Below are 15,241 nucleotides of genomic sequence, written 5' to 3' on the forward strand. Positions count from 1 at the left end.
GTTGAATAAAATAAAAGCCTAGAAGCCTAAGAAAAGATAAATGCTTGAATTTGTAGAGAAAGGCTTCACTGGGTGGGGCACAGGAGAGTGAAAAGCAAGCAAGCAAGACAGCCGATTGATTAAAGTGCATTTCATTTATCCACTTAGTCATTACAATATTACTTTGCAATGTACAATTTTGCTTTCTGTGCTTGTGTATTTATTTAAAGGCATAACAGAAAAACACCAATTCTCTTTACATCAATTTAAAACAGAATCACATTTTTTCAATTATGGTGCCAGGAATGAATTGTAAACCATCTATTCACTATATTTTCTTGTGTCCTAGTGAAAGGTACAAATATGTAAGGAATAATTTTAACCAATGACAGTATAATCCTTTCCAGGTATATGTTCACTCTCTGAGAAATGTGTAACCCATGAAAATGTTAGCTCCATGACAAACTTCCCAAGCTGCTGCTGAATCACTCTGCAGTGTAAGTAAAGGATGGTATCAGGCAGCAGTTAGTAAAGCTTAGAACAATACATGCACTAGGATACAGGACCTGTTACAAGGAACCCAGCCAATTGTGGCTGTCCCTTATCCACTGTTGTCTGACAGACCCAAAGTATTTTATACTTCAGCAGTTAGGACAGTAGGATTGTCTCAGGAATAGAAAAGCACATGCTACAATACACACCCATCCTGGTTACTCTTTTCTAAGTTCCTGGAGCGAATCTCTAGATCCTAATTGTTTAAGAGTCATTGGGTGAGTCTATATCACCCTATGGCACCGTAGTGATGCACTACATCACCGTACAATGCAATACGGCAATGTAGCGATCGAATGAGTCTACACGCGACTGGCAGCTACTTCACTGTAGCAGTGCAATCCCCCATTTTAGTGCACCACTATGGTGAAATACTGGCTAAAGCTAACTGTGCACACAGTGCAGTACAGGCAGTTACTTCACCATGCTTTAGTGCTTCCTACAGGAAGTACTAAAATACAGCACAGTAACAACATCACCATAGGGTGATGTGTAGATGTGCCCTCTTAGTATCCACAGACAACTGTTGCTAAAGCACACTGGTTTTCATAGCCAATGGGGAAACAAAAAGTGATGAAACTAGGATTCGTATTTGGCTGCCTGTAGCACTATAGCCCAAATGGCGTAGGTAGGCCATTCCTGAATTAACTGTGCGTGATCTTTAGTAACAGTGTAAGCCAACCTACAAACTCACAGTTCTGGAACTTAGTAAAACATCATAACCACATTGCCATCACACTCCTAAACCTTTAAGAGGTAGTTATTTCTACTGCAGGAGGTGCAGATCATTCTGAAAGGATCAATTTGAGTAACTCAGACCACATAAACACAAGTGTGGATGTTTGGTTCCCAGGGGACAACTAGCAGCAGGACACTTTGTGCTGCCGCTAGCCGTCTCCAGGGAACACCTGTGCCACGTGCCCTCTGGTGCACAGCAGGTTATCTTCGTGGTGTAGGAGGGGCTGGAGCCAACACTGGCCTGGCCCCAGCAGCCTTACCTGGGGTCCTGGGGCCTTCTGGGGCTGCAGCAGTGGCCACCCTGGTGCTCAGCCCCTTACCAGCAGCTGGAACATGGCTGCAGCTGTCCAGGCTCAGGTTTGGAGTGGTGCACATTGCCCCTGTGTGCGCCACTCCACTTTTTTTTGTGTGCAGGGTTTTTTTTGACCCCTGGATATTAAGAGGTCAAAAAACAACAACTCCTCCACACCCAAAAAAAACATAAAACCCCTGCAATGCTCTCTTGCAGCGTGGAAAACAGTTGAGCATGTGGCAAGTCACTCTGCATCACATACCACACAGCCATGCTTGTTTGGATGTGGCCTTAGTGTCTATTCTACTATCTGACAGGTATAGATTTAAAACTCAGTCAAATCTCTTTTACTGTTCTATTGTATTTTAAAATACAAAAAAACGGTCTAGACACTAGCTTAGAATCTTGTTGTTATCTTTGACACCTCTTTCTCCTTATCCTATATCCAGGTCCTCACCAAAATCTTATCATTACCCCTTTTATTATCTTCACTAGCCAACTGCCCATCAAGAATGATGGAAGACACGTGCCTCACCCCTTGTCCTCCGCTGCTCCACCCCATGGTGCAGCCACCTCCTAGGCATGGGGGAAGGGAAGAACTTGCATGCAACGGTCAGAGCTGTCAACCCAGCACCTCGTGCTGCTGCCACTGTGCATCTGGCCGCATGCAGCCCCCTCCCCCGCTCTCTCCCAGCTGTTCTCAGGGCCCAGTGGTGGCAGTGGCCTCCTTCTTGCTTCCCTTGCCCTCCCTGCCAGCTTTTGTTGGGGCTGAGTGGCAGCAGCAAAGCCTGGGGTGGGGGGGCAAGAAAGCCAGTGCTACGCCACCGGCACCCACCACCGCTGACTCCACAGAGCAGGCCCGGTGCGGGGGTGAGGCCAGTGCTGCTCACCTCACCCCACCCACTCTGTCCCCTCCATCCCTGCCATCATGGCAGTGCTCTACCATCCCAGTCTGTCCCCCTCTGCCTCCAAGGAGCAAGGCCAGGGATGTGGGGGGCAGAGGAGGTGGGGTGAGGCCAGTACTGCCAGCTTGACTCCCACACTCTAGCCCCTCAGTGCCCGCTGTCATGGCAGCACTCTGTCCTGTATGTCAGTTTGTACAGAGCATTCCGACTGGTTGTTTCATTCAGCATTGTGATTGGCTGCCGAGACAACCAATTACAGTGTGAATAAAGCATTAGGGTCAGACAGACAGACTAAGGCTTTTATTGTATTAGAATTTTATGTCGTCTTTCCCATCTATCTCAGTTGCTAAAATCATAGGTCCTGCCCTGGAGATCTGATATGTCCAGTAACTTTCTCCTCCATGGCCTTCTAGCCGTTGCCATTTCCTACTTCAGGCTATTGAATGGGTTGCTTTGAAATCACCATCCTGTCTCATGGCTTTGAGCCATCATCTCCTGGAATGCTTTTTTTCCCCTCCTTTCACACAGTTCCAGTTCCTTGTATTTATCTTCAGGGTTCTGTACAATGAGATAATTGGTCTCAATTTTCCCTCATTCTTTTTGCCTTGCCTTCTTTCCCCCCTAAGCTCTCTACCTTGGACTTGCCTAATTAGCTCCGCAGTAAACATCTCAGTGTCTACATGTGCAGGGCTATTAGGCTCAAGTAAACTAATAAACTGTGCAGCATGATAGTTCTTGTAAATATGTTCTTGTAAACTCTGCAGAAGAATAGTATTTGTAAATAGGAAAAAATCTCTGCAGCACCACATGTGTAGATACTGACACAGATGCTTCAGTGTAGGGCCTGCCTGCTAGCTAGCCCCACACTTGCATGCCCAGCCTACTCCACTGCAGCATGTGGAGCTGGGTCGGAGCAGTCCCAGGCTGGCAAGCCGACTCCCTGGGTGCCTTCCCAGCCAGAGCTGCTCTGACACAGCTCAACATGCTACAGTCCTGAGTGCACATTCAAATAGTGCACCCAGGAACAATAAATTAAAAGTGCAATAAGCACTGGAGTTTATTGCTTCAAATTGATTGCATGTGTAGACATGCCTCTAGGGTGCCAATTTATATACAACTCCTTTCGCCCACCCTTCTGTCTCTTTACTGATGATGATGTCTCCTCACTTTCATATGCTTGCACAGATGCTCTTTGTATTAATCAAGCTTCTAAGACTGTTGACACAAGGACTTTATGTTATTAAGAAAAGCATTCATTATAAAGAATTAACACCACATTTGTCTAATGCAATCTTTACTATTATGTTGGCACAACAGTAATAGATTTGCTACGGCATGTCAGCATATGGTTAACTTTAAGCACATGTGGACTGACTGATGGCAAGCAGGTATGGACTTAAGTGCTTGATCATGTATATAATTTGCCAACTCAGGGCCTGTCATTAGTAGTATCTTGAATTTGAATTGATTTAGACAACAATTTTTCTGTCTGATTTAAGCAGTTCGATAATCTTATGAATAGGACTTCTATATTTTTATGAGCAAAGTGGTATCTGGTTGCCTAATATTTTTACATTTTTGGTAAGTGGAAAGTGACTATGGCAATTGTAAGATTTGGCTGTTATTTTTAGTTTTCATACCAGTCCTTCTATAAAGAGACACTTTTAAATCCACAGAAAAGAGATTTAATCACGATTGCTTTAATTTCTACATAATAGTCATATACCAGTATATGCTTGGTTCTTTTCAGATGAAAAGTACAAACCACATAAATCAGGATGTTAACCCACAGATATCCTACATGAAAGAATCTGGTTTGGGACTCACAGATTAGTGCCTTCTAAATGATAGATTATTTTATTATTATTTTCTATATTATAATAGCTGTGCTGTGTCATGATTTTTTTGGAGCAGATTTTATTTCTTGCAAGGCAAAACCTTTATAATACTGGAATGATTAACAGTGGATGCTTACTGCATGTTAGCCCAATAACACTGAGCAGTAGTGTGGCGGTTAAAAACCATGCTAATAGCTTACTGCATTGTGTTAATAATTCTAGTTACTGCGCATTTACTTAGTACTTTATTAAGCAAGTACTAAACTAAATGTGCAGTATCTAAGGTGTATTAATATACACATGGGCGACTGGTCTGGGGGGGGCACCAGATCAATGATGGGAGGGGGATCCCCAACAGCTGATCCCTGAGCCAGCTGTACCCCCTATGCATTGCCAATGCATGAACATGTAGATGCTCCCACTGAATAGCAGGTATACAATATGCTTAATGCTCAGCAAAAGCACATCACACTAAATTAAACCTAAAACTGCTTTATGTCAGTGTTCCAGATGATTATCAATAAGGTTTTGCCCTCCTGCCCTTTAAAATGTTGAATGCTTTCTGCTCAAAACCACTTCGTACAGATTTCCATACAACAACCCGTGCATATTTCCTGTAGTTTCTTTAACCTCTAATGAACAGTTGCACTCTTTTCAGCCCTGGGGGCTTTGCTCATGGAAACGTAAACCAACAGAATATAGTTTGGGCAGTTATTTACAATAAGCTATTGTTCACTATTTTCATGCTTGGGCAAAACCAGGTAACAAAAGCAAATGAAAGTACACCAGGGGAGATAATGTCTCATAATACACTCCAGTCCTTGGAAAAGAAAAAAGAAAAAAAGAAAAAGGTGCATTGGAAAACATTGATGCAGGCTAAAAACTCACCTTTTAAATGCTCTGAACACCCCTGGGCTAGCACTAGTTACTTGCAGGATGCTCCGTCTGTGGCTTCACTGCACATAGCTGGGTTAAGTACGGAAGCTGTCAGTGGCAGAGTAGTACAACATGAAAAAGAAAAAAAAATACTCCCCCTTGCCCACCCCACATTCAGGTTTGGGTTCCTTTACTGAAATAGCCCCTCCCCCCAACTTCTCACTGCAAACCTGCTCCTCTGAGCTTAACCAGGCCGAGCGGGGCCCAGGTGTCGCCCTTTGTACAGCTCCCGCTTGGGACTGACAGGCACAACTCCAGCTGGGGGGGAGAGGACAGCTGGCTTTCAGCCTCCGGGCCTAGATCACGATGAGAGTGTAGGGCAGGGAGACGGTCTCCACGGGAGAGCACCCAATCCGTGTGGCCTCCCCTTGCCCCGGGTAGCAGCACCCTGGCAGGGGGAGGGGAAGCAGTGCTGATTTCAAGACGGAAGAGAAAGAAATTTAAAAAAGTAGGAGCTGACCCCGACGTGATTCGAACACGCAGCCTTCTGATCTGGAGTCAGACGCGCTACCGTTGCGCCACGAGGTCCTGCTAGGCACGAGCGCGCAGCGCCTTAGAACTGCGCGCAGCGCCAGCTCCAGCCCCGGGCGCCCGCTGCAGTCTGGCTCCAGCCGCGGACCCGCCCTGCGGCCCCAGCCCGTCCCTCACCCCCCGGTCCCCGCGCCAGCCGCTCAGCGCCTTGCCAGCGGCCAACCCGGTCTCGCAGCCCTTTCTCTGCAGCATCCGCAAGCCCGGTCGAGGCCGTGGGATCGCGGTCCCGCACAGCCCCAGCAGCAATCCCACATTTGTGCCGGCTTAACTTTAAGTTGAGTGGTGGGAAAAACGTTTCCAAGCACCTCCTCGTTAGTATAGTGGTAAGTATCCCCGCCTGTCACGCGGGAGACCGGGGTTCGATTCCCCGACGGGGAGTGTCTGGGGCTTCTTTTTTCCGGCTCCTTGGCCTGCCACGTCCTGTAAAAAAACAGCAACCGTTCATCGTTATTTAAGTAATCATAGAAAAATAGTAATGCTAATAATGTAGATGATGGTGATGCAATTAAGCCATTTCTTGCATTTTTCTTCACTATTTTTATTTACTATGGCATATACAATGCAATATCTTGTATGGTACCATGTATTGTTAAATACAGGAAGAACGTAGTAAAGTACAAAAATCATCGTGTGTTAATTCTAGGCCATTAACTACATCATTAGCCACACGATTATAACAATCATTAAGTGATAGTTAAATTATAACAGTCGATGTTAAATGATAATTAAAATGATGAGCAAACTCGGCCACATTTTTAAAGAGAATGGTTTACAATACAACAATAAAGTACAACAACAATGATTGTTTATTAATTACAGGCCATTAATTACATTATTACTATTATTCCAATGATTATAACAATCATTGTTTAACGAAAATTAAAATGCTAGTGAAAGTCGGCCACATTTTTTTAAAGACAGGGGTTTACAATAAAATGTAAAAACAGTTGTTGCTTATTAATTATAGGCCATTAATTACAGGATTATTATAATAACAATAATTGTTAACTGATAAGTAAAATGCTAATGAAAGCCACATTTTTAAAACGAAGGGTTTATGATACAATCATAAAGTACAAAAGTAATTTCTGTTTATTAATTCCAGGCCATTAATCATATTATTATTCAAACGGCTATAATAATTGATAGATATTAATTGAAATGATTATCAGATTCGGGCATATTTCTAAGGAGAGGCGTGTCCAGGCAGGGGCAGACCAGGCCGAGCCAGCGCCCACGCTCATGTTTCCAACTTTCATAATAAAAAGCAAGCGATCAGAGGGAGGAGAAGAAAATATGCATTTCTCCCCGTCGGGGAATTGAACCCCGGTCTCCCGCGTGACAGGCGGGGATACTGACCACTATACTAACGAGGAGGGCCTGTATGCCAGTTCTCAGCTCCTGCCTGCAAGGCTGCTGCAGAGCAGGTAGGTGCAGCCCAGCCTTGGTACAGAGCTGGTGTTTGGCTCAGGTCCTCATGGCACACTGCCCTCCCTGCTCTGCAGAAAGGTTAACAGAAAGCAGGGCAGCCCTGGTCCCTTCACTTCACCCTGGCTTTGCCACTCCAAACTGCAGAACGGGAAAAGCACCTATGGTGGGCTACTGGGGAAAGTGTAGAGGAAGGAGCGAGCTTACCCACTGCCAGGGGCCAAGCACCCTTAGGACATCTTTTAGACCCCGGTCAACTGACTCGCGGGGCTTCTGTGCATATATGACATCAGTTAGGGGGTCCCTTGGTAGTGCTTCACATATACTGTACTGACTACCTAGAGCTGAGGTGGCTCTTGTCATTGCATGTTTCAAGAGCCACTTCTTCACTCAGTGGGGTCCTACAGAGCAGCCAGTAGCAGGGCGAGTCTCCCAGAATAGCTCCAAAGGAAACCCCTAGAGCAGTGATTCTCAACCTTTTTTGTACCAGGACCCACTTGTAAACATCCATGGCCAGTCCCAACCCAGTGCCCCTCACTCCTGACCCGCTGTCCTCTGGCCCCAGGCCCCCAGTGTGTGGCGGCACCTTATCTAGATTCCTGACAGCCGGAGGGGAAACTTTTAATATCAAGTCCCCCTTTGCCAGAGATAATGATAATAAGAATAGATCAACAGAACCCCCCCCCCCCAAAATATTTTAGGCTCCCTTTCTATCCAGGCCCTGGGGCAGCCTGGTTTGCCCATGCCTGTGTCTAGCTCTGTGTAGGGGGCAACAGGTGGGTGTATGTAGGGCATGGGGGCCCCAAGCAGCCCCTTGCAAGCTGGATGTCTGCCAACCTGCAAGGGCAAAGCCACAGTTTCTCATGTTTTTCTCTTTTAAAGGAGAATCTATTTTTAAAGTTTGTTTGTGACCATTTCATATGTTCTTGTGACCTGCTTTTGGGTCACAGCCCACAGGTTGAGAAATGCTGCCTTAGTGGGGGGGAAAAAAGGACCTGTTTGGTTTCTTGGAGATTTGTCTGCTTTGGGGCAAGGTGGAAGTATGTCCCATTATCTCTTCCACACTGGAGTTTGTCCTTCCCCAGTCCAACGTGAGGGGCTGGGGGAGGCCAGAAGGATTTCTGTGTGGGCGAGGTCCAGGGAGATCACATTTTACCAAAGAGAAGCACTGACCCGAACCAAAGCATGGAGGAGAAAAGGAGCAGTTCAGGTGCCTCTGCATTTGTAGCGAGCGAAGGGGCAACTTGAGAAGCAACTTGAGTCAGGAGCCTGAGAGGCGAAAGGAGGTCAGGCACCTGCTGCCTGCCTGCCTAAAAAGGGCAGGAGAGAAATGGAAACCAGTTACTTTGGGAACTGCTAGTAAAAGGCTGAAGGACAAGTCGATACTGACTTGCTCAGCATAGCTGAGCTACAAGTTTGCACGTCTGTACCACAGTGACCTTACGCAGGGAACTATATTTAACTTACCAATTTGTGTCTGGTCAGATGTACAGTTAATACCATATATAAATGGGTTACTGGTAAAAGCAAAGATCCTGCCAGATTGTCTCCACTACTACAAACATCTCCGTGGACAGAGGGATACAAGGCCAGTGTTTTCAAACACAGATGACTAAGTGGAGGAGCTTCAGTTCATCATTAGGTATGAAAAATTAAAGCAGTCTGCAGCTGTCATTGGAACATCTCTGCAAATCAAGGGTATTTAAAATCACACATCAGTTCCTCACTTTGGGCAGTTACGTTTGAAATGCTCTGGCATGCCAATCATACAAAGAGAGTTATAGTCAGTGGATGTGTGCTGTGTTTAGATGAATTACAAAAGCCATCCTATACCTTGCATATCAGAATATGCAAGCTCATGCTGACATTTCCTATGTATCCTTTGAGTTTGCTTTTGTTCTGCTTAGACCTACTGAAAAGAAGCCTGCTTTAGGCTCTTCCAGATTAAGACTCAAATTCAAGAAGGACTGTAAATTTTCCAGTAGTTGCTCTGTGCTTTTCAGTTGTGAATCTCTGCCTTTCTCCCTTTACATTCTTTGTTTCTCATTTACTTGCTCCTTTCCCCGCTACTCTGTTCACTGTGCCTCTTCTCCAGTTCCCTCCTGTCACTTGTTCTGCTATCATGCATTTTTCATTTCTCTTGTCTCATTTTGGTATTTAAATGCAGAACAGTCTCTACCTTCCTCCTTTTTTATTTGACCTCTGACCTTCCTTGTCCTTTTTCCCCTATTCACCATGAAGGCAGCAGGTTGGAGAGTGCTGGGGAAGGGCTGTTGGAGGTGTAGACAGGAATGTAGTTAGGGTAGTTCTGCATACCAGCTTGTCCTTGGCTGCTGCAGTGCCCACCGCTATCCTGAGCAGCCCCAAGCAAGTCGGGGCAATTCTCAGAACTGCCCCTAGCCAATGGTGGGGTCCAAAACAGTTTCTGGCTGCTTTAAGCTGTGAGGATAGCAAGTCACCCATTGTCAGCCTGCACAAGATAGCCTGGGTCAGGGGTAGGCATGATAATTAAAATGATAATGAAAATCTGCCACCTTATTAACACATTATCATGCTTGCCAGAGCATGCACTTGAAGGTATTTTACTTGGCATGTATGCCTTGGGGCAGACAGCAGGGAAGGGGCTGGGGTTGTCCTGCCACAACAAGGGAACCCCTCATAGCTCCCCTGCTATTCATCTACCCCCAGTACACCAACATCTTACAAGTCAAGGTTGCAGGAGTTTTTGGCACAAAAACATTGCTGACCCCTGACATGGGTCATGTCAGTCCTCTATCTGTAATTCTGTCTAGTGGCAAAAACCCCCATAGTTTGCAAGTATCCATATTTCCACTGCAACTTTAAAGAGTTATTAAATTGGAAGAGCACAGAGCAGATCTTCCAGCAAGGCCATGACCAAAGTGTGGCCTGAAGCCTTTCCAGGCAGCGTGGAACAGAGCTTATTTGTCTGACTGATCACACATTTGGAGCACATGGCTTGCTGATGGCTGCCCATTCACATAAATCTCATTCTGTGCACATGCTTTGTGCTCAGTGCCAGTCTGACTGCAATGAGGACCAACAATCTCCTTGGCTGAACCTGGGGATTAATAGTTCCACAGTGCAACTGTCCCACAGCTATGATGTAAAAATCGCGGTTCGTTTCTCAGGAGGCGAAAAAAAACCTTCAGCCACAGACACACTCTATTAGCAACACAAAAGGTATATATTTGCAAATAGGGTCAGAGAGAGAGACAAAAGATCAAACACTCTGCTGCCCCCGAGGGAAACTGCCCAGCTGGCTTTATCCCCTCTCTCCTGACCACGTGTGCAGAAGGAGGAACTTTTACAACTCATTTCCGATTCATACAAACATGTATGTGAATACGTCAAATCATGCGTCGCATGTGTATTATAATTAACTACTTAAGTATGCGGGGCGGATAGGCTTATATGTATTAATTCATTACGCATGGGCAGACAGTACCTGAGGTTACAAAAGTCTGAATTTTCCTTGCTTCAAGGCTAGAACTACAATTTACTCTTATCTGCATGAGAAAAGCTGAGGAGTATATGCTTTACTGTAACAAAGAGATAGTAACTTTGCAAAACAAAGAGGGAGTGATACCTTAATACAAAGAGCTCTCAGTAGCTCTCCCAGTTTTCTCACCAGGGAGGGCTGACAGCTGCACTGTTTTAACAAGACTTATTGATAATGCATTTTTAATAATATTTCTAACAATATCCCCCCTCAAGATGCTTTCTGATCTTTACTTCATTTGGGCATATCAAGATAATTACGAGGAATTTTTCTGAGGACCATGACTTTTGCTACAGTCTGTGCTTTCAAAGGAACTGCTGCGACCTGCATTCCTTCTACTGTAGTGGTTATCAATCTAGTGAGACAAGGAATAAGGCAAGGGATAAAAATTAAACCAGTCAGAGCACACAAAAGCACAAATCCTACTTTTTTCCACCAGGGTCCTCCAAATAATTGAAACCACCAGTCTTTACTCCATGTGGGTTCCCACGTTTGTATTGGTACATGGGCTATTTTCCTAATCTCTTTGGCAATCTCTAAGACTACTTTTCCGTTGTCGTCTATTTGGAGGCAACAATTAGAAAGGTTGAACTTTCCACAGACTCCGCCATCCTCTGCGAGTAAATAGTCTAGAGCCATTCGATTTTGGTATATGGCTTCCCTCATCTGGGAACTTTGTCGAGCCAGCAACTCGAGAGCAGTGGCAGTCTGGTTAGTAATTACTTCCAAGACGGCCTGCAACCGGATGATTCTATTTAGCATATAAATTGGTGTCCGGTAACCCCAACTTCCATCATTAGCCCATGTAGCTGGTCCATAATACTCAATAATCCTCTGAGGAGGCCACTCATCCTCCTTCCACTTTTGGGAGCCACCCTGTGTCAAACTTACATCAATACTTCTCTTGGCTCTTTTCCAATCATCATACAAAGAGACTCCCAGCTTATTTCCGACCTCAGATGGTAACAAAAAGAAAGATGGTACAATTACTCCAACATAGCAGGTTCCTGTCCACCCTCGTGGTAGTACTGTATAGGCTTTCCTTCCACAAATCTAATAATGTCCTTTCAGGGCCCTGTTTTCCCCTCCCAAGGCTAGGGGGTCACGGCTGTGGAAAAGAAGGGGATAGTATTTGTTGCCCGTCTGCCCTAAAGGGCCAGTGTAATAGTTACTCCGTTTAAACTGACATTTCCATACACCATCTTTATCCCTATACTCGCACTTGGTTATTTCATTTGTGTCATTTAAGGCACTCCAATATGTATTAAACTTTGCCACCGTGCCATTCGGGTGTACCCATTTCCAACTATAGACATAGGTAAATCGTTCACCTCGGGCCTTTTCATATGCCTGACATCTGGTAGGGTTAGAATTGAAAGGTACTATTCTTGTCTTTTTGGTCTGTTGCATCTGCGGGGAGATTGGGATGCTAACAGCAGAATTCCATTGATCAGCATACTTGGTGCATATTTGGGCCCATTTCAATGTCCATGTACACTGACTATGTCCCAAACTTCTCCCCGTACCATTACTGCTAATACAGTACTCTCCTAATGCCACTTGGGAAAGATCCCAGCTGCGGTTTTCATCCCATTCTTGACCAGTACTCTTAACATCTGCCTTGTCACTGACCAACCATTTTGGGGCCAAAGGAAAAGCCCTCCAAGGCCACTGTTCTCTGGCCTCTCGGAGCCCCCCACAGGCCCAGCAGTTGGTAAGATTAAAAGTACCTGCAATTCTTTCCATCATATCAACATACAAATTTGTCCCTGGGGGAGCAATTTGGGAAAGCGAGGGTGTGAGCCAGCGGTTAAGGCTGCTCAATTCTGCTCCTTTCATTATGCAGATAACAACAAGGGACATTAAGATTCCCACCATATTTTCCCTTTTACTTTCTTGTCTAATTTTCTGAGCTTTGATTAAGCCGTCTCAGGCGCACTTGGAGATCACCAGTAGGTTCACAGCTCCACTTGCTGGCTTCTTGTTCTGAAGACGACTCAGCTTCCGGAGTGAGTTCGTCTCGGGAGTTGATGTCCTCTAATGCTTGTGGATGTCGCTTCACACGGGTATGGTGTATCCAACGATCATGGCCAGTAATCTTTACAGCGGTGTGGGTTGTTAGAAGTACCTGGAAAGGGCCACTCCACCTCTCAGTCAAAGGCTCCTTTTTCCACCGCTGCACCAAGACCCAGACTCCTGGGGAGAGGTCACGTACCAGTACATCTAAAGGTAGACGCTGAAAGGAGGCTGCATACCTGTGAAGAGAAAACAAGACAGACTGCAAGGCAATAACATACATATGAAGCTCACTATTACCTAATTCAAAAGTTACATTTTCTCGCATCCCAGGAGGTAAGACTCGAGGCGGCTTGCCAAACATAATTTCATATGGGGTCAATTTGAGGCCCCGTCGGGGAGTGTTTCGAATGCAAGTAAGAGCTAGCGGCAATGCTTGAGGCCACTTAAGGCGTGTTTCAATACAGATTTTGGTGAGCAAAGTCTTTAAAGTCCTATTCATGCGTTCCACTTGTCCTGAACTCTGTGGTCTCCATGGTGTGTGTAGTTTCCAAGTAACCTTGAGAGCTTGTGCGACTTCTTGAACCACTTTTCCCACAAAGTGTTGTCCTTGATCCGACTCGATGGACTCAGGCAGGGAATACCGGGGAATGATCTCCTGTAACAAATACTTCACTACTGTAGCTGCAGTGGCAGTCCTGGTGGGCCAAGCTTCGACCCAACCAGAGAGCTGGTCTACCATGACAAGTAAAAACCCGTGATGTCCGGACCGTGGGAGCTCGGCAAAATCAATCTGCCATGCCTGTCCAGGGTACGCTGCCCAGGGTCTACCTCCCATTGGCACAGGGGGTTTCCTTCGAGGGTTTACTTTCTGGCATGTGATGCACTTGGTAGCAATGCGCTGAGCTTCTACATATAGCCCTGGGGCTACTGCTTGGCGGATCACTAGATCACCCATGGCCAAACCTCCCATATGGGTCCTTGCATGGAGCTGTTGCAGCACCTCCCGAAGCAATGGCCTGGGTATCATGACTTTCCCTCCTGGTACTATCCACCACCCCTGGGAGTTCTTTTCTGCACAAGCTTTCTGTGCAAATTTATCTTCTTCAGGGGAATACTGTGGGACTAAATCCTGAAGTATGGCCATATGGCATGGGACATGGCCTGCTTGGATACCTCTTCTGCTTCTCCCCCAATAAATGCAGCTTCCTTTGCTGCTGCATCAGCCTTTGCATTTCCAAGCTTATGCTTTTTCTCAGCAGCCTTCCCATGGGCCCGCACATGAATGACTGCTACCTCTTTAGGCTGGTGGAGTGCCTCTAGTAGTTTGATAATCTGGGGACCATTAGCAATCTTATTCCCAGAGGCAGTAATGAAACCCCTTTCTTTCCACAATAGTCCGTGCGCATGGACTGTAGAAAAAGCATAGCGAGAGTCAGTGTATATATTAACCCACTGGTCTGTCCCCAGCTGTAATGCTCGGGTGAGCGCAGTGAGTTCCGCGGCCTGTGCCGACCATGAGCTCGGCAATGACTCCCTCCATACTACCTTATCCAAGGTTACCACTGCACATCCTGTTCGTCTTTTTCCATCGATGACAGAGCTGGAGCCGTCCACAAAGTATTCAACATCTGGGTCTTCAATTGGGTCCTCAGCAAGATCAGGTCGCACCTGCGTGGTCTGATTCAGGACCTCAAGGCAGTCATGCGTCGGTTGCCCTGGCTCCGGCAGCAAGGTTGCAGGGTTTAAGGCTGTAGTATGTTTGAAAGTAAGTCCTGGATTAGAGAGCAAAAATATCTCATACTGTGATTGTCTGGAGGGGTTAAGAAATTTCCCTCCCTCAGTCCCTAGGATCTGGGGAACTCCATGAGGAGTGAGTATTTCCATATCCGCACCCATGACTATCTTCTGGGCTTCTTCAACAACCACTGCTGTGGCTGCCACAGCCCGAAGACAGGCTGGCCACCCGAGTGCAACTGGATCTAAAACCTTTGAATAATATCCCACGGGTCTCCAGGTCAGGCCCGATGGCTGTGTCAGCACCCCTGATGCAACCCCTCGATTCTCATGAACATACAGTCGATATGGCTTTTTACTGTTTGGGATGGCTAAGGCAGGGGGCTGGGTTAATGCTGCCTTCAGCAGATCAAAAGCATGCTGCATTTCTTTATTCCATTTCCATTTAGTGAGACTCTCCTTAGTCAGGGATTCGTACAGTGGTCTAGCCTTCCCACCGTAATCTGGTATCCATAGTCGACAGAACCCAGTTAGCCCTAGGAATGCCCGCAGCTCCTTGGGTGACTTAGGTGGGGTTAGACCTTGAATCGCCTGTATGCGATCTGCACTCAGGGCTCTGACTCCTTTTGAGAGCTTATATCCCAAAAATGTGACTTCAGGCTGACATATTTGGGCTTTCTCTCTAGAGACTTTATATCCTTTTTTCCCCAGAGTGTTTAGGAGTGACCTGGTGGCTTCCTCGCAGAGCTGCAAGTTTGGGCTTGCAACT

At 46.0% G+C, this 15,241-nt stretch overlaps 3 non-coding genes across 3 annotated transcripts; 1 reads left to right on the top strand and 2 right to left on the bottom strand.

Annotated features, from left to right (window-relative positions):
* Positions 1–5,696: 5,696 nt before the first annotated feature.
* Positions 5,697–5,768, bottom strand: TRNAW-CCA (transfer RNA tryptophan (anticodon CCA)). The gene has a single exon. It is a non-coding gene; the product is annotated as a tRNA-Trp (tRNA).
* A 309-nt stretch (positions 5,769–6,077) lies between these two features.
* Positions 6,078–6,149, top strand: TRNAD-GUC (transfer RNA aspartic acid (anticodon GUC)). The gene has a single exon. It is a non-coding gene; the product is annotated as a tRNA-Asp (tRNA).
* Positions 6,150–7,075: 926 nt separating this feature from the next.
* Positions 7,076–7,147, bottom strand: TRNAD-GUC (transfer RNA aspartic acid (anticodon GUC)). The gene has a single exon. It is a non-coding gene; the product is annotated as a tRNA-Asp (tRNA).
* Between the last annotated feature and the right edge of the window lie 8,094 nt (positions 7,148–15,241).

Source organism: Crocodylus siamensis, chromosome 4, assembly GCF_052110815.1.
Source record: "Crocodylus siamensis isolate JL-2025a chromosome 4, ASM5211081v1, whole genome shotgun sequence".
Lineage (NCBI taxonomy): Eukaryota > Metazoa > Chordata > Crocodylia > Crocodylidae > Crocodylus > Crocodylus siamensis.